Source organism: Canis lupus, chromosome 6 (genome assembly GCF_011100685.1).
Source record: "Canis lupus familiaris isolate Mischka breed German Shepherd chromosome 6, alternate assembly UU_Cfam_GSD_1.0, whole genome shotgun sequence".
NCBI lineage: Eukaryota > Metazoa > Chordata > Mammalia > Carnivora > Canidae > Canis > Canis lupus.
Window position 1 is genome coordinate 24,997,873 of NC_049227.1, and position 23,596 is coordinate 25,021,468.

A 23,596-nucleotide genomic window follows, 5' to 3' on the forward strand; every position below is an offset into this window, starting at 1 on the left:
AGTTGGGTGTGTGCTTCTGGATCTTTTTAGGTCCTCAAGGCCAATCCATTCTGCACCAGAGCTCCATGATCCTGCAGAGCCCTCCTTTCCAGGCTGTGGAGGCAGCCATCCTCCAGCAGCTTGAGGATCATGGCTGGGCCACCAACATGTCAAGGTCTCTCTGTCCATGGGCTGTCCAGGGGTGGCTGGTGACCTCACTGCTGCAGCCAGGGTCAGCCTAAGCAACCTTTGTAAATGGGATGGTCATGCCCTGGGAGCAGGGTGTGGACTGAAACATGGCAGGAGACCAGGAAAGAGAGGAGATGTGGTTCCCTGTTTTCCTAGACAGGGCTGCACAGAGCAGAAGGTATGAGGGCCTGGGAAGAGACAGAGGAAGAGACTTTCAGGAAGAGAGACACTGAGTGAGTGGTGGGGGAATGGGGCAAGTCCTCAAGTGAGAGGAAGAAAGAGGGAGACACGGTAAGGAGAAGCCGAAGCAAAGAGGAATTACAAGGAGGAATGGAGGTTCTTCGTCCAGGGGTGTGGAGGGGGAACCATGGACAAGGATGGAGGAGCCTATGTAGGGGATCTGAGTTTTGGGGCCAGTAGAGGCAGGAATTCTGGGCATCAGATTCCCTGAGTCCACTGCTCCCACCTTCCTGGGGCTGAGCTTTGCAGAGGTCATTTCACTTCAGGAGATGGGTACACCTCCTTTTGCTTGGGGTTTTGGGGCCCAGCCTCAGGCTCTCTCAGGGAGAAAGATGGCTTGAGGGAGAGCGTGCTGCTCTTTGGCAGGTAATCTCCAGAGCCTGCCCTGTGGGGAGGTGACCCTGAGCCATCTCCCTGCCTGCTCTATGCCCTGCTGCATTCCTCCTGCCCCATCTAGGCCTTGCTCATGTTCCAGAACCAGGCCCCAGGCACTGTGCTGTCCCAGGTCCTGCAACCCGGAACTGGCACAGATCCAGTGCTGATCTCAACCAAAAATATTCTAGAATGAGTTCTGTGTTCTTGCTCTGGAGCTAGCAGTGTGCAGCAGAATAGGGGGTTGCTATTCTCATGTCCACTGAAGGTTGGGAGGGGCACAGTTTCAAATCCCATAGGCTTCTCCTATATTCAAACAGAACCTTCTTACTCCATTGAGCCTTCTGGTTGTGAAGAGATGGAAATTAGTATTTGAAGGTAAAATTGGCTCCTTATAAGAATTGATGGAGATGATTTCATCCATCTGCCACATCTAGAGCACTTTGCAAAGCAAATATCTAAGGATTCACACAGTAAATTCATATTGGATGTGTAGCTGCCTTTAGGCTTGCATTTTAACTGTCACATATGTGTCAACAAAGGCTGGCATAGGGCATGCCATGGCCTTTTCTGGTCCAGGGTGTCTTATGGCAGGAAGGGCTTCCAATGGAATCAGAGGACTACCACACAGCTTCTCAGAGAGCTAGAGCTGGTTTTCCAGCAGGTTCTGACGCCCACTCAGGGACACCTTGGGAACTTTGTGGCAACTTGGTGTCTCCCTAGGTGCGAGGCAGAAGCTACCTTGTTGGGCTGAGTGCTGAGGAGAGGTCTCTAGGTGGCTTCCCCTGGGATGTGCTGGTCAGAAAGAAGCACAGTCCCTTGTGTTTTCTGGGCTGTTTCCCTGGTTTGGTCCTCATTTTCACAGAGGGTATTTAAACAAGACCTATTTTATTTTACTCAGGGATCCCTGGATTGAGAGGTCCATTGCTGCCACCTGACAGAGCTTTGGTTGTTTTTGTTACAGATGCAGACTTGTTTCTGGGGAGAAATCCTGATCCAAATTCAGAGGAACTGGAGCCACATTCAGTTGAGATGTGAATACAGGAACTGCTGACTCTCAGGACCTCCTAGAATGAGGAGCTGGGGTCCCACTTTCCCAGTTCTGCTGGAACCAGAACCTGAGGTAGAAACACAAACTGCCCTCCACTTAAACATACTTGTATTACTTTGTCATTGGTCATTTTTTCCTGCAATGTTGTAGTAGTTGGAACGACTGAAGTCCTGACAGGTGTGGGGTCATAAACCTTCCATTATACTACAGCTTAATATTTATAACTGAAACAGAATTGGTTATAACTGTCCTTTCTTGTCTTCGTTGGCAGGAAAGTCATCAATATGTTCAAAACATTTTGTCTGTATACAATGGAATATTACTCAGCCATTAGAAATGACCAATACCCACCATTTGCTTCAACGTGGATGGAACTGGAGGGTATTATGCTGAGTGAAGTAAGTCAATCGAAGAAGGACAAACATTATATGTTCTCATTCATTTGGGGAATATAAATAATAGTGAAAGGGAATAGAAGGGAAGGGAGAAGAAATGGGTGGGACTCCTAACTCTGGGAAACGAACTAGGGGTGGTGGAAGGGGAGAGGGGCGGGGGGTGGGGTGAATGGGTGACGGGCACTGAGGGGGGCACTTGACGGGATGAGCACTGGGTGTTATTCTGTATGTTGGCAAATTGAACACCAATAAAAAAACATTTTATCTTATCTCCTTTTCTTTTCTTTTTTTTTAAAAAAGATTTTATTTATTTATTTATTTATTTATTTATTTATTTATTCACGAGAGACACACACACAGAGGCAGAGACATAGGCAGGCTCCATGCAGGGAGCCCAGTGTGGGACTCGAGCCTAGGACTCCAGGATCACACCTTGGGCTGAAGGCAGATGCTTAACCACTGAGCTACCCAGGCATCCCATCCTTATCTCCTTTTCAACTGAGATTTGCCATGTTTTATAATTTCTCATGAACTCATGATAATCAAAAATACTTTGTAATTATTGCAGTGTACTCTAAGCTTATTAACAAAATCTCAGTGTCTAATCCTGTTCAAGCAGTATCCAGACCACTTCTCAATGTGGGTAAAAGTGTCTGAAGCAAAATTTGTAAATCACTGAAGAAGAATCATGATGCTATTTTTATATATACTAGACTTGATGCTTCCATCTACTGATTTTGCATTTCCAACTTTTTTCTTTTATTTTCTATTGTGGCGTATTTTCTAATTAGATATTATATGCATATATCTTCCTGAGTTTTACACTCATCATACATACTTTCAAGGTTCCTTTCTGTCACTTGTAAGATAGAAGAGAGACCTTATGATGAGCATGCAGCTTTGTACAACTTGAGGATTTGTTGTTGTAGCTCTTTATTAACTTTTCCCATCCAGTTGAAAAATATCATCCCACCATGGTGAGTTACAAAAAAAATGTAACCTGTGTGTATTGAAATCTATGATTTTGGGCAGGCCCGGTGGCCCAGTGGTTTAGTGCCTCCTTCAGCCTGGGCTGTGATCCTGGAGACTCGGCATCGAGTCCCACATCAGTCTTCCCGCGTGGAGCCTGCTTCTCCCTTTGCCTGTATCTCTGCCTCTCTCTCTGTCTCTGTCTCATGAATAAATAAATAAATAAATAAATAAAATCTTTAAAAAATCTATGATTTCATTTCAGTGTATTTCTTCATTTAGTATTTTTTTTTATTGGTGTTCAATTTACTAACATACAGAATAACACCCAGTGCCCGTCACCCATTCACTCCCACCCCCCGCCCTCCTCCCCTTCTACCACCCCTAGTTCTTTTCCCAGAGTTAGCAGTCTTTACGTTCTGTCTCCCTTTCTGATATTTCCCACACATTTCTTCTCCCTTCCCTTACTTTCCCTTTCACTATTATTTATATTCCCCAAATGAATGAGACCATACAATGTTTGTCCTTCTCCGACTGACTTACTTCACTCAGCATAATACCCTCCAGTTCCATGCACGTTGAAGCAAATGGTGGGTATTTGTCGTTTCTAATGGCTGAGTAATATTCCATTGTATACATAAACCACATCTTCTTTATCCATTCATCTTTCGTTGGACACCGAGGCTCCTTCCACAGTTTGGCTATCGTGGCCATTGCTGCTAGAAACATCGGGGTGCAGGTGTCCCGGCGTTTCATTGCATTTGTATCTTTGGGGTAAATCCCCAACAGTGCAATTGCTGGGTCGTAGGGCAGGTATATTTTTAACTGTTTGAGGAACCTCCACACAGTTTTCCAGAGTGGCTGCACCAGTTCAGAATCCAGAAGTGGACCCTGAACTTTATGGGCAACTAATATTCGATAAAGGAGGAAAGACTATCCATTGGAAGAAAGATAGTCTCTTCAATAAATGGTGCTGGGAAAATTGGACATCCACATGCAGAAGAATGAAACTAGACCACTCTCTTTCACCATACACAAAGATAAACTCAAAATGGATGAAAGATCTAAATGTGAGACAAGATTCCATCAAAATCCTAGAGAAGAACACAGGCAACACCCTTTTTGAACTCGGCCATAGTAACTTCTTGCAAGATACATCCACGAAGGCAAAAGAAACAAAAGCAAAAATGAACTATTGGGACTTCATCAAGATAAGAAGCTTTTGCACAGCAAAGGATACAGTCAACAAAACTCAAAGACAACCTACAGAATGGGAGAAGATATTTGCATTTAGTATTTTATATTTATGTCTGAAATATGAGACTATCTCACAAGTTCATTGAATTTGATAAAAGTATATATTCTAAGTATGAATATTTAAGGTGTGCATTTTTGAATTAATAAATGGAGATTGCCTCTTTAATTAGGGATATTTGCTGGGAAAGATTCAAGTGGTCATGATCATTTTGGGGGAAGGAATTATGTCTTCTACAAACATGTCATAGTTATGCCATTGTCATATATCTGGATATGAGCAATTAATTTTCTTTTCAGATTTTTATTTAAATTCTAGTTAGTTAACAGTACATGGATATGAACAGCTTTATGACAGTATCCTGTTTTTCCAATTTATTAATTTCATAAAATAAACTTCTTTTTCTTCTCCATGATAAGAAAACCAACAAGTCTATCATTTGTTCTTATGACACAATTCTTTCTTCTTAAAGATTTTATTTATCAATTTGAGAGAGAGAGAGAATGAAGATGAGCAGGGGTTGGCGTGGAAGGGAGAGGGAGAAGCAGAGTCCCCATTGAGCAGGGGCTCCATCCCATGACTCTGAGATCATGTCCCAAGCCAAAGGCAGCCACTTAACCAACTGAGCCACCCAGGCACCCCCTTATGACACTATTCTTAATATGACATATCTTAAAATTAAAGCTTTTCCTCATTGATGGGCTACATCTGTTTTACCATCAATAACCAAGGAGAAGCATTTTTCTTCAAATATTATCAACAGCATTTCAAGTCTAACATAATTTTGTAGTAGTATGACAAATTCTTTTTGAATTTTATTATACAATGAAGACTAGATTTCATTCATCAGTACCTATATGATTAGATATACAGACATTATAATAGTCTATAATACTCTAAATTCAGAATCTTTCTATAGCTTGAGCATTGAATATTTTCTTGTGATCCTCTAGAATGTAAATTATTTACTGCACAAAACTTAACACCTAAATCACTCCCAAAATATTCTTCCATATTTAAATAGTTTTTCACTTGCTGCAAAGCACAATGTAATAAATTATAAGTTTGAATAATTTCGGAACCCTTTTGTTTTAAAAAAACATCATGATGAAACATTGTATCTTCATCATAACTGATTTTGTTTCTGTTCTGTAATATCAATGAGCCAAAGATGGCCCCTGTATATTGGCAGGCTGGTACCCACTAGTTCAAAGCCTGCTGCTGGTGTCAAACTCAAAATTGTTTTTACACATCTAGTTTTTAAAAAACAGAACCCTAAATCCTAGATTTTAAGGCCATGATTGGCTGCCTGATTTCCATATCCCATGTACCTGAGGCCAATATTTCATAATCATAAATAAAATCCATCCATCTATCCATCCGTCCATTAATCAAGTAAGATCAACTCTTCAAACTGAAAGACCCTAAACTGCTGATGGTCTTCTAAGTCTCTGACCCAGAGACCCACAGCCAGGCTGTGGAAAAGACATCACTTAGGTACATAAGCACCCTCTTCAATTTCCCTTTTCCTAGGACACTGTCTTGCCCTCTTGTTCTTCTGGGTAGTAATATTGGAAAGGTTGATACTGTGATGGACCTCCCCTGTTGCAAACATCTCAGTAGCCAAAGAAAGGTTACTGCTATCTCATGGTCCCATCTTTCTCCTTTGGCCTAAAGTTCATTGAACTACTATACATGCTTTTAGTCTTCGCCTTTTTAAATTTAAAATATTTGATTGTTCAATTAGCTAAAAAGGATAAATGGGAAAAAGATAAAAACAAGGCTTCCTTAGAACAAGTGAACAAGCCACAAGGAATCATTGGCCATTTGTACAGTATTTCAACACATTCAGCCAGTGTGAAATATCACATCCTCTAAAATCTGAATATTTCTGATGATCTAGGATGACCTACTTTAAACAGAGCTAATTGATGACACTCCTTCAAGATCAGAAAACCATATATTTACATACTACATACCATGTTTTCTATATATGTTATTATCCTAACATAAAATATGTGTTACAGATTTCTGTGAAATATATTTTATGGTGTATTCAGTTTTCTGTGGCATGTATGCTATTATTTAGATAAAACCATAGTAAGAACAGTAAGAATCACTGTCAATTATTAATAATCCTAGTAAAGCTAATTATGCAACCACATGTGTCAGAAAAAATGAAGTTATCATTGATTAGCTTTTATTCAAAACAGGTTTAGACTTTAAAAAATGAGTCTGCAAATCTAGCAAAATTACTTTGCAAAAAGTATTTGCATTATGTAGATACCTAGGCCTTAAAGAGTGATCTCACACTTTGATATGTGCATATAGTGATTTCACCAGAGGAAACATACCTATGGACAAAGAAAAAACCGGGCCAACACAACCTCAGCCAGGTGATCAAAGATAAATATCAACAGTGACAAGCCATCTTGAGAGTATACATACTTAATGTGAAGTGACAAAGACATTTTGTCACTGTGGTCTCCCTTCTGCTCCCAAATACAGAACTGCAATGTAGCCATATGAGAAAAACATTAGACATATACCGAGCGTCATTCTACAAAGTACAGGAGCTGTACTCCTCAAGACTTTCTTGATGATGAAAAATATGGAAAGTCTGTGAATTTTCATGACTAAGGGGAACCTAAGGGGAGATAGTATGACTGGAGGTAACGTGCCAGCTGGGATGAGTCTCAAACAGAAAAAGTTAAAACCTAACAAAATCTGAGTAAAACTATAGACTTATTTAATAATAGTATATCAATTTTGCATATTAGTTGTGAAGATGTACTAATTGATACAATGAATATTTGACAGACTGCTCATTTGTTTTCTTTCTTAAAGTCCACAAGTGCAATCATCTGGTGTTTGTCTTTCTCTGAATTATTTCACTTTAACATTCTATTCTCTGGCACTATCCATATTATTGCAAATGGCAAGTTTTCATTCTTTTTGGTGGCTGAATCATATTCCATTATATATGTATACCACATCTTCTTTATCCATTCATCTACTGAAAAACAGGTGGCCTGCTTTCCTAATTTGTCTATTTTAAAGGGAAAGAAAACACACAGAGAGAGACAGACAGACAAAGAAACAGATTCTTAACTACAGAGAACAAAGTGATAGTTACCAGAAGGGACGTGGTTGGGCGGATGGGGGAAATAGGCGATGGGTATTAAGGAGTACACTTGTCGTAATGAGCACTGGCTGACATATGTAAGTGCTGAATCACTGTATCGTACACCCAAAATTACTGTACACTATTGTTAACTCTTCTGGAAATGAAACAAAAAATAGTTGGTAACAGTCTTAGGTATATGGAATCTCTGAGTACTGTCTTTCCAGTTTTTGGATAAATCTAGACCTATTATAAAATGAAAAGTTTTTAGTAATCATTGTTTAATTTTAAACACATAATACTGCAAAATTAGTCCTACTTACTAGTAATTGCACATATTCAAAGTCTGTTTTATTTAAACAATAGCATTTATATTATTAAAGACATACAGTTAAATGTTAATGTTTATTGGAAGAGAACATGATTAGATGTTTATTTTGTCCCTAGTGCATCATATTATCAGTTGCTGTTAAGCTTGGAAAGCTGCATTCGGTGACAATAATTTCAAGGATAAGGAGAACTCTTAAGCTTCAGATTCCATGCCTTCTGAGACTCAAAGGAATCGGAATTTTTTTCCCTGGAGGAATAAAGTGTTCACTGTTTTATGCACAAGGTGTGTACCCTATGTAGCATTCCATCCCTTGTTAATGGGTAATGTCTTTGTGGCAAATTTTGAAGAGTGCTTATAAGAGAGGCTGCTTGAATTGAGACCTGTAGACTGAAATAGTGGGGTTGGAGTTTTCGCAGGACAAGGTCATTTGTTATTTAAGAAGCATCAGTGATGGGACTGTAAGTGATAATAAAACTAAGGAACCTTGCTAGCCATTTTACTTATGATGTAGGGTACTACACCAATTTCTCAGTGTTTCAGATCTCATGGAACATGATATTGAATACAGACAATTGACGAAAGGGTTAGTGCCCTGCTGTCTTCCCTGGCAGTCCCCGTCTTGTACATGCGGTGGCTGCCTCCTGCAATTGCCTGCAGTTCTTTGCATGAGGGTTGATTGGCTTCCTTGGCTTCTTTGGCCATGGCAGTGAGTGCTTCTGCCAGGTAATTAATGTCCACGAGGGAAGCATTCATGCCATGTAGGTCTTTGCACAGTATATTAATAATTATACTGGAATTAAGAGAAAAACAGGTGGCAAACTGAGCATTAGGTATATGGAAATGCTCTGTATTGTTTTTCCTATTTGATCTATTGGTAACTAAACCTATTATAAAATGGAAAGTTTATTAGTAGCCATTGTTTTATCTGTGAACACATAATGCTGCATAATTAGTCCTAGTAGTCATTGACACATACTCTGTTCTGTTGTTTTATTTAAATAGTAGCATTTATGTTACAGTAATTGAATAATACACAATTATATAGAAATCACAGAAAGATCTGTTTTACATAGTTTACATTAAGATAACACACACACATATATATAACATTATGTATTATATGATAATGCAGTTTTCTGAAGTACGATGGATGTGTCATCATTTGGTGCTTTATAAAGTTGTTGCCTACCATTCTAGTGGCTAATTAATATTCATGGCGAGAAAAATCATGATTATCATAATAGAATATACCAACAAATGCTATACAGAGATTAATAGAGGAAATAAAAGATACTTGATTTGAGGGTGCCTGGGTGGATTGATCAACTAAGTATCTGACTCTTCATTTTGGCTCAGGTCATGATTTCAGGGTCATGAGATTGAGCCCCAAATCAGGCTCCACACTTAGCATGGAGGCTGCTTAAGAGTCTCCCTCTCTCTCTGGCCCTCCCCACAACAGACACCTTCCTGTCTCTTGCTCTCAATATATATATATGTTTTTATGTGTATACACACACATATATAAATACATATATACTTATATATAATATATATATTTGATTTAAAGACACACAGTTAATTGTTAATATTTATAGGAAGAGAATGCGAGTAGATGTTTATTTTGTCACTAGTACAGCATATTATCAGTTGCTGTTAAGCTTGGAAAACTATACTCTGTAACACTGATTTCAAGGATAGGGAGCAGTCTAAACTTCAGATCCCAAGCCTTCTGAAACGCCAAGGAATGGGAAAATTTTTCGTGGAAGAATAGTGTTCACTGTTCTACGTGCAAAGTATACACCCTAGGTAGCACTCTATCCCTTGAATTATGTTTTTGTCTTTGGCAAGTTTTGAAGAGTGCTTATAAGAAAGTGTGCTTGACTTGAGACTTCTAAGACTGAAATGGTGGGGTTGGGGTTATTCATGGCACAGAAGTTATTTGTTAAAGAGGTGTCAGTGTTGAAAGTATAAATGATAATAAATTTAAGGTAACATGATAATCATTTTACTTATGATGTGGGGTCCTACACTACTTTCTTAGTGTTTCAGATCTCATGGGTCATAATATTGAATACAGACATGTGATGAAAGGGTTAGTGCCCTGCTGTCTTCCCTGGCACTCCCCATCTTGTACACACAGTGGCTGCCTCCTGCAATTGCCTACAGTTCTTTGCCTGAGGGTTGATTGGCTTCCTTGGCTTCTTTGGCCATGAGAGTGAGCACTTCTGCCAGGTAACTAATGTCCATGAAGGAAGCACTCATCCCATGCAGGTCTTTGCACACTTGAGTACGATGACGCAAGGCTGTTCTGCACAGTCTTCTGGATGTTCCCAGTGGATGGAGACAGAATTGCCCACAGCAGTAACCTCTTCACTAACATCCTGTATTGTTTGTTGGCTCCTTCCTTCTTCACATCCTTAGCTCCTATCATTGCTTCCTGAAGACCCTTCCAGAGACACTACTTATACTCACATCCTTGTCCAGAGTCACTTTCTGAGGGATCCAACTGCTCATAACTCCCACCACTCCTAAGAGTTATGGGTGTTGTCCCTCTGTGCCCCAGGAGAGAATCTACCTTTTAAAATTACACATGTTCTTGGGAGATCCCAAGATTAGTCATAAGCATCAAGTTACTTTTTCCCCCCATTTGTGTGTAAAATTTAAAAACTACACATACAAAGTAGTAGAGTGACATAGATAATAGTGAGATTATACAAGCTTGTCCCACAAAATGGGATGCTCAGGCTGGAAGGAGATGTTTGCTGTCAGATCATTATCAGTAGCTCTATTATTGAGTTCAAGTATCATGTCCTATCCTTTGAAAGTTTTTCTTTGACTCCTGTTTTATCCATAAGGGTACTTTTTGGCTATATGCTCACCTAGTCCTTCATCTCCAGTCCTAGTCTCACCCTCATCCAACCCCCATTCCCCTGTTCCCACTTTCTGTGTCTCTTCCTCCTTTTCTGCTCCCCAGGATTCCCCAAGATCTGCCTTGACTCCAGACTCTCACCCTTCTGGTGTCAGGGGTTCCTTGGGTCCTCCCCCTCCCCTGATCCCCCTCTAATTAGTAGGAGGGGATGTGAGGATAAATGAAGGTCCTGCTGTGCCTTGACCTAAGTCCTGAGTCTGCCTGAGGGAATGGGCCCCACCCTGGAGTCCTGGGTTGCCTGGGTATTGATCTATATAGCAAAGATGTAATTGAATACAACACAAACACAATGAACTCTAGGCTTTTTCAGGCATTGGAAAGAACACCAGCATACTCTGGGGAGGGTAGAAGTCAAGAGACACAGCCGATGGTTAGGTCTTGCCCTGAAAGATGTTCCAGATGTTAAGCCTGTTACCTAAAAAGTGTCAGAGAAGGAAAAGTAATAAGATGTCATGTTCAATGAGTGCTTTATGTCAGGTGTGCTTCAAACTTCTTTATCAATCATTCTGTCCTCAAGCAATAGTGCCCCACAATACAAAATCTCTTCACCATCCCCAGTTTGGGGATCAACATGTTGAGGCTCAGAGACAGGCACACAGCCAGTGAGTAAGGGAGCTGATATTCCAACCAAGGCAGAGCCTTCCCTTCTACCCAAGACTCTGTAAGCTTCTATAGAGCTGCATGCCTCTTGGTCCTTTCTGGTTAAGGGAGGAAAGGGATATTTAAATACTAATAGAAATCAGAATTTTCTGTATGTAGAAAACATAACAAAAGGAGGCCTGTCCAGGAAGGGTAGATTCAGAGTACCCATCTCAGGGGAAGACTCAGGATTAACTTCTGGCCAGTGGCCTCTTACTCCAGCTCTGATGGGCTTACATGTCAACCAGAAGTGTTATCAGACCCTGAACTGTGTTCCCCAAACTTCTTGGACTCTGTGTGGACTGAGAGGTGTTTGTATCAAACAGATGTGAATCCTTCCTCAGGCTCTGGGTTTCCTTGTCTGAACTACTGAATGTGGCTAAGAATGAGAACATCTTCAACAGCTAATGGGACATGTGAAAAGGACACAGGAACCATCTTGGAAGGATCACCATTGACCAAATCAAGACAATCTGCATATCCAAATGAATCATGGCAGGAATAGTTTCCCAACATTGAATAATAATCCATGAGTCTAGAGTGCTACTTAAGAAAACCTCTAAATATCAGGATGGGAAAGATCTTTACAAAATATTGCTCAGAAATATAGAAAATGGAAATAAGAAATCATCTTTTTTGTATATTTTTTATTGGAGTTCAATTTGCCAACATATAACACACAGTGCTCATCTCATCAAGTGCCCCCCTCAGTGCCCATCACCCAGTCATCCCAACACCCTGTCTACCTCCCTTTCCACTACCCCCTGTTCATTTCCCAGAATTAGGTATCTCTCATGTTCTCTCACCCTCACTGATATGTCCCACTCATTATCTCTCCTTTCCCCTTTATTCCCTTTCACTATTTTTTATATTCCCCAAATGAATGAGACCATATAATGTTTGTCTTTCTCCGATTGACTTCCTTCACTCAGCCTAATACCCCCCAGTTCCATCCATGTTGAAGCAAATGGTGGATATTTGTCATTTCTAATGGCTGAGTAATAGTCCATTGTATATATAGACCACATCTTCTTTATCCATTCATCTTTCCATGGACACTGAGGCTCCTCCACAGGTTGGCAAAAAAACCCCAAAATCAATTATTGTAAGAATTCAGCCACCAGACTCAGCCAGTCATGTAGTAGTCCTAATGCTTATTAGGGCAACGGTGGCCCCTCCAATTAGGTGAATTAATAAGTGGCCACCTGCGATATTAACTATTAGTTGTATAGTTAGGGCTACTGGTTGAATAAAAAGGCTGAAAGTCTTAATAATTAAGAGCATGGGAATAAGGGGAATAGGTGTTCCTCGGGGTAGGAAAGGAACTAGGGATTCTTTTGTTTTATGCTGAAATCTGGTAATGACTGTTCCTGCTCATAGGGAGATGGCTACTCTTAAGTTTATTGGTAATTGTGTAGTAGGGGTAAATGAATGTGGTAGAGTACCTAGAAATAGGTTGAACCAAGAAATAGACTTAATGATATTAACATTAAGGCTCAAGTTTGGCCTTTATGGTTATGAGTAGCTAGCATCTGTTTTTATTATTTATTTATTTATTTATTTATTTATTTATTTATTTATAAAAGATTTTATTTATTTATTCATCACACACACACACACACACACACACACACACACTCACAGAAGCAGAGACACAGGCAGAGGGAGAAGCAGGCTCCACACAGGGAGCCTGATGTGGGACTTGATCCCGGGTCTTCAGAATCACACCCTGGGCTGCAGGCTGCGCCATTGGGTCTGCCCTAGCATTTGTTTTATTGTTAATTGAATTAATAATTGTTGGATAGAGACAGGACAATTACTGACTAGCTAGGAGGGTGAATGGAATAAGATACTTGGGATATAATGGTTAGGATTACAATGGGCTGACCTATTATTTTGGGGTAATGAAACAGGTGAATACAATTTTTGTTCATTTTTTTTCTCAAGGTGCAGGATATTTTAATGTCGCTACTAGCTTCAGTCCTAGATTTTCTGGATAATATTTTGAGAGTTTCAGTAGAAGCACGATGAACAGGGGTATAATCATTGATAAAATCATAATAAATCAGGTTGATGTATTTGTGGCATTTCATTAAGGAAAGGTTAAAACTCTGAATCTTTTTTTTTAAGTTTTTATTTTATTATTTATTCATGAGAGACACACAGAGAGAGGCAGAGATACAGGCAGAGGGAGAAGCAGGCTCCATGCAGGGAGCCCGATGTGGGACTCGATTCTGGGTCTCCAGGATCACGCCCTGGGCTGAAGGCGGCGCCAAACCGCGGAGCCACCAGGCTGCCCAACTCTGAATCTTCAACCTACAAGGGTAATGCTTTGTAGCTTCTCAGTGGTTTTACAGTATGGATGCAGATCATTTTTCAAAGTATGATGGTGGCACCAACTCAAGAACGATTGGTATCAAGCTATGTTTGGAACCACAGATTTCTGAACATTGGCCATAGTATATTTCTGGTTGTACAACCATTAGAGCAGTTTGGTTTACTCATCCTGGGAGAGCATCAGTTTTTAAACCTGGAGACAGTATAGCTCATGAATGTAAAACATCTAATGAAATTAATATATGGATTGTTATTTCTATTGGTTGTACAGCCCAATTATCAAATATCTAGTAATTGCAGTTGTCTGCAACTAGTTCTAGTTCTTGTGTTGGAATCACATAAGAGTCGAAGTTTAAGTCTTCATAATCTGTATATTTATAACTTCAGTATCATTGGTACCCTATGGTTTTTATGGTTAAGAATGGGTCATTGATTTCATTCATTATATAAAGGATTTGTAATGAAGACAGGGTGATTAAAATGAAAATATCTGGTAGAATAGCTCATACAGTCTCTACTACTTGTACATCTATTGTGCTTGTTTGAGGTAATGTAATTGCTAATATCAATGAAATGATGTAAAGGACTAAGGAGCTAACTAGAAATATAATTATCAGTGTATTAGCTTAGAAATGTAAAAGTTATTCTATTATAGGGGAGTTTGTGTCTTGGAAACCAAATTGGAAAAGGTATGCCACAGGAATATAAAGGACTTCAACCTATAATTTAACTTTGACAAAGTTATGTAATTTTTACTGAAGTGTCTTTATTGAGAAAGATATAATGGTTATGGCATTAGCTTGAAACCAGTCTAAGAGGGTTAGATTCCTTCCATTCTTATTTTGGGGTTACATAAGTGGGCTCTTTGAATGTGTGATATGGAGGAGGACACCCATGTGGTCATTCGCTATTTGTTGTAGTAAGTTTTATTGCTGCTTTTCATTTTGATGCAAAGACTTCTCAAATTATAAATATCATTAATATTACCACTGTTAATAAAATAAATGTGCCCATAGAGGAGACTGCATTTCATGTTGTATATGCATCTGGGTAATCAGGATTGTGTTGAGGCATTCTGGATAGTTGAAGAAAATGCTGAGAAAAGAATGTTCTGTTGATGCCAACAAACATAAGTGAGAAGTGAATTTTTGCTCAGGTGCTATTAAGAGTATAGCCTGAGCATAAAGTGCATCGTGAAAAAACCCGCCCATGATAGCAAATACCACTACTATCGAAAGAATGTAGTGAAAATGTGCTGCTACACAGTATGTGATATGGAGGAAGATGTCTAGGGATGAGTTAATTAGTACAATGCCTGTTAGGCCTCCTACAGTAAATAGGACAATAAAGCCTAGGGCTCATAGTATAGCAGGTTATCACTTGATATTTCCTCCATGAATGGTGGCAAGTCAGCTGAATACTTTGACTCCTGTTGGAATAGCAGTAAATATAGTCGCTGATGTAACTTATGCTCATGTGTCACTGCCTATCCCTAAACATGGTGGGTCCATATGATAAAGCCTAAGAAACCAATAGATATTATTGCTCAGACTATTCCCATATACCTGAAAGGCTTTCTTGCCTGAATAGTATGTAACAAAATGTGAGATTATCCTGAAATCTGATAAAATTAGCATACGTATTTTGGGGTGTCTGAAGAATCAGGATAGATGCTGATATAAACTGAGGTCCCCTCCTCTTGCTGGGTCAAAGAATGTGGTATTAAGCTTTCAGTTTGTTCATAGAATAGTAATTCCATCTGCCAATACTGGTAGTGATAGGATTAGTAAGACTGCTATAATTAGGACAGATCATATGAATAAGGGGGTTTGATACTAGGATATTTCGGGGGGGGTTACATTAATAATGGTAGTAATGAAGTTAACATCTAGAACTGAGGACACACCTGCCAGATGTAGAGAGAAGAATATTAGATCCACAGATGCTCCTGTGAGAGCTAGACTGACAGCTAGAGGAGGATAGATGGTTATTCCGGTTCCCGCACCTGCTTCCACCATAGAAGATACAGGTGATAGCAGAAAGGATGGCAAAAGTAATCAGAAGCTTATATTATTTATTCTGGGGAATACTATGTCTGGAGAGCCAACTATTAGAGGGCCTAGTCAATTTCCAAAACCTCCAATTATAACTGGTATACTTAAAAATAGTTTCGCTTCATGGGCAGTTATGATTACATTATACTTTTGGTCATCTCCTAGTAGAGCACCAGGCAGGCATAATTCAGCACGGACCAGGAGATTAAGAGTGGTGCCTACCTGGCCAGCCCATGCACCAAATAAGGGTGGGTAAATAATGCCAATGTCTTTGTGATTTGTGGAAAATAACTGAATTATGAACATAGGTAATATGGCTGAAAAAATATGGCTGAGAAATGTATTACACTGTAAATCTAAGAAGAGGGGTTTATCCCTCTTCCTGCCAAGTTCTGTGGTGTAGTATCACATTGAATTGCAAATTCAAGGCAGCAGCTTCAATTCTGCCAGAGGTTCTCCTGCCTTTTTTTCCTATGTGGTGGGAGAAGTAGATTGAAGCCAGTTGATTAGACTATTTAGCTGTTAACTAAAATTTCTTGCGATGGAAGCCCACTAATCTAGTAAAGGCTTAGCTTAATTAAAGTATATGATTTGCCTTCTCTGACTGACTTTCTTCACTCAGCATAAGACCCTCCAGTTCCATCCACATCGAAGCAAATGGTGGATATTTGTCATTTCTAATGGCTGAGTAATATTCCATTGTATACATATACCACATCTTCCTTATCCATTCATCTTTCGATGGACACCGAGGCTCCTTCCACAATTTGGCTATTGTGGACATTGCTGCTAGAAACATTGGGGTGCAGGTGTCCCGGCGTTTCATTGTATCTGTATCTTTGGGGTAAATCCCCAGCAGTGCAATTCCTGGGTCATAGGGCAGGTCTATTTTTAACTCTTGAGGAACCTCCACACAATTTCCAAAGTGGCTGCACCAGTTCACATTCCACCAACAGTGCAAGAGGGTTCTCCTTTCTCCACATCCTCTCCAACATTTGTTGTTTCCTGTCTTATTAATTTCCTCCATTCTCATTGGTGTGAGGTGGTATCTCATTGTGGTTTTGATTTGTATGTCCCTGGTGGCCAGTGATGCGGAGCATTTTCTCATGTGCTTGTTGGCCATGTGTATGTCTTTTTTGGTGGAATTTCTGTTCATGTCTTTTGCCCATTTCATGATTGGATTGTTTGTTTTCAGGGTGTTGAGGTTAATAAGATGCATTTCTGGAAAACCACAAACTATCAAAACTGGAACAGGAAGAAATAGAAAACTTGAACAGGCCAAAAATCAGGGAGGAAATTGAAGCAGTCATCAAAACCTCCCAAAACTCAAATGTCCAGGGCCAGATGGCTTTCCAGGGGAATTCTATCAGACATTTAAAGAAGAAATAATACATATTCTAGTATAGCTGTTTCAAAGGATAGAAAGGAATGGAATACTTCCAAACTCATTTTATGAGGACAGCATGACCTTGAAACAAAACCATGGACCCCACCAAAAAGGAGAATTATAGACCAATATCCCTGATTAACATGGATGCAACAATTCTCAACAAGATGCTATCCAATAGGATCCAACAGTACACTAAGAAGACTATTCATAATGACCAAGTGGGATTTATCCCCAGGATGCAAAGTTGGTTCAACACTTGTAAAACAATCAGTGTGATAGATTACATCAATAAGTTAAAAAACAAGAAACATATAATCCTCTCAATAGATCAATAGATACAGAGAAAGCATTTGACAAAATATAGCAACCATTCCTGATCAAAAGTCTTCAGAGTGTAGGGATAGAGGGAACATTCTTCAGCATCTTAAAAGCCATCTATGAAAAGCATACAGCAAATATCATCCTCAATGGGGAAGCACTGAGAGCCTTTCCCCTAAGATCAGGAACATGATAGGAATGTCCAGTCTCACCACTGCTATTCAACATAGTACTAGAAGTCCTAGCCTCAGCAATCAGGCAACAAAAGGGGAGAAAAGGCTTTCAAATTGGCAAAGAAGCCAAATTCTCCCTCTTCACACATGACATGATTCTGTGCATAGAAAACCCAAAACTCCCCCCCAAGATTGCTAGAACTCATACAACAATTTGGCAGTGTGGCAGGATACAAAATCAATGCCCAGAAATGAGGGGGCTTTTCTATACACTAACAATAAGACTGAAGAAAAAAAAAACAGAAATTGAGGAGTCAATCCCATTTACAATTGCACCCAAAAGCATAAGATACCTAGGAATAAACCTAACGAAAGACGTAAAGGATCTATACCCTAAAAAGTAGAGAACTTTTCTGAAAGAAATTGAGGAAGACACAAAGATATGGAAAAACATTCCATGCTCATGGACTGGAAGAATTAATGTGGTGAAAATGTCTATGCTACCCAGGGCAATTTACACATTCAATGCAATCCCTATCAAAACACCATGGACTTTCTTCAGAGAGTTGGAACAAATCATCTTAAGATTTGTGTGAAATCAGAAAAGACCCCGAATAGCCAGGGGAATATTAAAAAAGAAAACCAGGGCCTGGGGCATCACAATGCTGGATCTCAAGCTGTATTACAAAGCTGTGATCAGGGATCCCTGGGTGGCGCAGCGGTTTGGCGCCTGCCTTTGGCCCAGGGGTGCGATCCTGGAGACCCGGGATCGAATCCCATATCAGGCTCCCGGTGCATGGAGCCTGCTTCTCCCTCTGCCTGTGTCTCTGCCTCTCTCTCTCTCTGTGACTATCATAAGTAAATAAATAAAAATTAAAAAAAAAAAAAAAAAAAAAAACAAAGCTGTGATCATCAAGACAGTGTGGTACTGGCACAAAAACAGACATACAGATCAATGGAACAGAATAGAGAACCCAGGAATGGACACTTGACTCTATGGTCAACTAATATTTGACAAGGGAGGAAAGAATATCCACTGGAAAAAGGACAGTCCCTTCAATAAATAGTGCTGGGAAAATTGGACAGCCACATGCAGAAGAATGAAACTAGACCATTCTCTTACACTATACACAAAGATAAACTCAAAATGGTTGAAAGATCTAAATGCAAGACAAGAATCCATCAAAATCCTAGAGAATAACACAGGCAACCCACATTTTGAACTTGGCCACAGTAACTTCTTGCAAAATACATCTATGAAGGCAAGGGAAAAAAAAGCAAAAATGAACTGTTGGGACTAAATCAAAATAAAAAGCTTCTGCATAGCAAAATAAACAGTGAACAAAAGTAAAAGATAACCTACAGAATGGGAGAAGATATTTGCAAATGACATATCAGATAAAGGGCTAGTATCCAAGATCTATAATGAACTTATTAAACTCAACACCCAAGTAACATAAATGGCTTTTAATATTGAGGAATGTTCCCTCTATCCCTACACTCTGAAGAGTTTTGATCAGGAATGGATGCTGTATTTTGTCAAATGTTTTCTCTGCATCTATTGAGAGGATCATTTGGTTCTTGTATTTTCTCTTGTTGATGTGATCTATCACATTGATTGTTTTACAAGTGTTGAACCACCCTTGCATTGTGGGGATAAATCCCACTTGGTCATTGTGAATAATATTAATGTACTGTTGGATCCTATTGGCTAGCATCTGGTTGAGAATTGTTGTATCCATGTTAATCAGGGATATTGGTCTATATTTCTCGTTTTTGGTGGGGTCCTTGGTTTTGGAATCAAGGTCATGCTATCCTCATAAAATGAGTTTGGAATTATTCCATTCCTTTCTATCCTTTGAAATAGCTATAGTAGAATAGGTATTATTTCTTCTTTAAACATTTGATAGAATTCCCCTGGGAAGTCATCTGACCCTGGGCTTTTGTGTCTTGAGAGGTTATTGATGACTGCTTCAATTTCCTCCCTGGTTATTGGCCTGTTCAAGTTTTCTATTTCTTCCTGTTCCAGTTTTGGTAAGTTGTGGTTTTCCAGAAATGCATCCATTTCTTCTAGATTGCCTAATTTGTTGATATACAGCTGCTCATAATATGTTTTTAAAACAATTTGTATTTACTTGGTAGTGGATGTGACGTCTCCTCTTTCATTCATGGTTTTATTAATTTGAGTCCTTTTTCTTTTTAATAAGGCTGGCTAGAGGTTTATCTATCTTATTAATTCTTTCAAAGAACCACCTCCTGGTTTTGTTTATCTGTTCTGCTTTTCTTCTGGTCTCTATTTCATTGCGTTCTCCTTGAATATTTATATCTCTCTGCTGCTTCTTGGTATAGGTTTTACTTGCTGTTCTTTCTCCAGTTCCTTTAGGTGTGAGGTTAGCTTGTGTATTTGGTTTTTTTTTCCCCAATTTTTGAGGGAGGCTTATATGCTGATGTATCTTCCTCTTAGGACTGTTTTGCTGTATCCCAAAGATTTTGAACAGTTCTATCTTCATTTTCATTAGTTTCCATGAATCTTTTTAATTATTCTCTAATTTCCAGGTTGACCCACTCATCTTAGTAGGGTGCTCTTTTATTAATTTTAATTTTATTTTTTAAAATACATTTATTTTTTTATTGGTGTACAATTTGCCAAAATACAGAATAACACCCAGTCCTCATCCCATCAAGTGCCCCCCTCATGGCCGTCACCCATTCACCCCCAACCCCCACCCTCCTTCCCTTCCACCATCCCTAGTTAATTTCCCAGAGTTAGGAGTCTTCATATTCTGGCTCCCTTTCTGATATTTCCTACCCATTTCTTCTCCCTTCCCTTCTATCCCCTTTCACTATTATTTATATTCCTCAAATGAATGAGACCATATAATGTTTGTCCTTCTCAGATTGACTTACTGCACTCAGCATAATACCCTCCAGTTCCATCCACGTTGAAGCAAATGGTGGGTACCTGTCATTTCTAATGGCTGAGTAATATTCCATTGTATACATAAACCACATCTTCCTTATCCATTCATCTTTCGATGGACACCGAGGCTCCTTCCACAGTTTGGCTATTGTGGACATTGCTGCTATAAACATTGGGGTGCAGGTGTCCCAGTGTTTCATTACATCTGCATCTTTGGGGTAAATCCCCAGCAGTGCAATTCCTGGGTCGTAGGGCAGGTCTATTTTTAACTCTTTGAGGAACCTCCACAGTTTTCCAGAGTGACTGCACCAGTTCACATTCACACCATGGTTTTAAGAGAGTTCCCTTTTCTCCACATCCTCTCCAACATCTGTGGTTTCCTGCCTTGTTAATTTTCCCCATTCTCACTGGTGTGAGGTGGTATCTCATTGTGGTTTGGATTTGTATTTCCCTGATGGCAAGTGATGCAGAGCATTTTCTCATGTGCATGTTGGCCATGTCTATGTCTTCGTCTGTGAGATTTCTGTTCATGTCTTTTGCCCATTTCATGATTGGATTGTTTGTTTCTTTGGTGTTGAGCTTAATAAGTTCTTTATAGATCTTGGAAACTAGCTTTTTATCTGATACGTCATTTGTAAATATCTTCTCCCATTCTGTAGGTTGTCTTTTAGTTTTGTTGACTGTATCCTTTGCTGTGCAAAAGCTTCTTATCTTGATGAAGTCCCAATAGTTCAATTTTTCTTTTGTTTCTTTTGCCTTTGTCGATGTATCTTGCATGAAGTTACAGTGGCCGAGTTCAAAAAGGGTGTTGCCTGTGTTCTCGTCTAGGATTTTGATGGAATCTTGTCTCACATTTAGATCTTTTATCCATTTTGGGTTTATCTTTGTGTGTGGTGCAAGAGAGTGGTCTAGGTTCATTGTTTTGCATGTGGGTGTCCAATTTTCCCAGCACCATTTATTGAAGAGATTGTCTTTCTTCCAGTGGATAGTCTTTCCTCCTTTATTGAATATTAGTTGACCAAAAATTTGAGGGTCCACTTCTGGATTCCCTATTCTGTTTCATTGATCTATGTGTCTATTTTTGTGCCAGTGCCACACTGTCTTGATGACCACAGCTTTGTAGTACAACCTGAAATCTGGCATTGTGATGCCCCCAGCTATGGTTTTCTTTTTTAAAATTCCCCTGGCCATTCGGGGTCTTTTCTGATTCCACACAAATCTTAAAATAATTTGTTCTAACTCTATGAAGAAAGTCCATGGTATTTTGATAGGGATTGCATTAAATTTGTAAATTGCCCTGGGTAGCATGGACATGTTCACAATATTAATTCTGCCAAACAATGAGCATGGAATGTTTTTCCATCTGTTTGTGTCTTCCTCAATTTCTTTCAGGAGTGTTCTATAGTTTTTAGGGAATAGATCCTTTTCCTCTTTGGTTAGGTATATTCCTAGGTATCTTATGCTTTTGGGTGCAATTGTAAACAGGATTGACTCCTTAATTTCTCTTTCTTCAGTCTCATTGTTAGTGTATAGAAATGACTTCTGGGCATTGATATTGTATCCTGCCACACTGCCCAATTGCTGTATTAGTTCTAGCATTCTTGGGGTGGAGTCTTTTGGGTTTTCTATGTAGAGTATCATGTCATCGGTGAAGAGGGAGAGTTTGACTTCTTCTTTGCCAATTCGAATGCCTTTAATGTATTTTTGTTGTCTAATTGCTGAGGCTAGGACTTCCAGTACTATGTTGAATAGCAGTGGTGAGAGTGGACATCCCTGTTGTGTTCCTGATCTTAGGAGAAAGGCTCCCAGTGTTTCCCCATAGAGAATTATATTTGCTGTGGGTTTTTCATAGATGGCTTTTAAGATGTTGAGGAATGTTCCCTCTATCCCTACACTCTGAAGAGTTTTGGTCAGGAATGGATGCTGTATTTTGTCAAATGCTTTCTCTGCATCTAATGAGAGGATCATATGGTTCTTGGTTTCTCTCTTGCTGATATGATGAATCGCATTGATTGTTTTATGAGTGTTGAACCAGCCTTGTGTCCCGGGAATAAATCCTACTTGGTCATGGTGAATAATTTTCTTAATGTATTGTTGTATCCTGTTGGCTAGTATCTTGTTGAGACTTTTTGCATCCATGTTCATCAGGGATATTGGTCTATAATTCTCCTTTTTGGTGGGGTCTTTGTCTGGTTTTGGAATTAAGGTGATGCTGGCCTCATAGAACGAATTTGGAAGTAGTCTGTCTCTTTCTATCTTTCCAAACAGCTTTAGTAGAATAGGTATGGTTTCTTCTTTAAACGTTTGATAGAATTCCGCAGGGAAGTCATCTGGCCCTGGACTTTTGTATCTTGGGAGGTTTTTGATGACTCCTTCAATTTCCTCCCTGGTTATTGGCCTATTCAAGTTTTCTATTTCTTCCTGATCCAGTTATGGTAGTTTGTTGCTTTCCAGAAATGTGTCCATTTCTTCTAGATTGCCTAATTTATTGGCGTATAGCTGTTCATAATATGTTTTTAAAATCGTATCTATTTCCTTGGTGTTGGTAGTGATCTCTCTTTTCTCATTCATGATTTTATTAATTTGAGCCTTCTCTCTCTTCTTTTTAATAAGGCTAGCTAGAAGTTTATCTATCTTATTAATTCTTTCAAAGAACCAACTCCTGGTTTTGTTGATCTGTTCCACGGTTCTTCTGGTCTCGATTTCATTGAGTTCTGCTCGAATCTTTATTAACTCTCTTCTTCTGCTGGGTGTAGGATCTATTTGCTGTTTTTTTCTCTAGCTCCTTTAGGTGTAAGGTTAGCTTTTGTATTTGAGTTCTTTCCAGTTTTTGGATGGATGCTTGTATTGCGAGGTATTTCCCCCTCAGGACTGCTTTTGCTGTATCCCAAAGATTTTGAATGGTTGTATCTTCATTCTCATTAGTTTCCA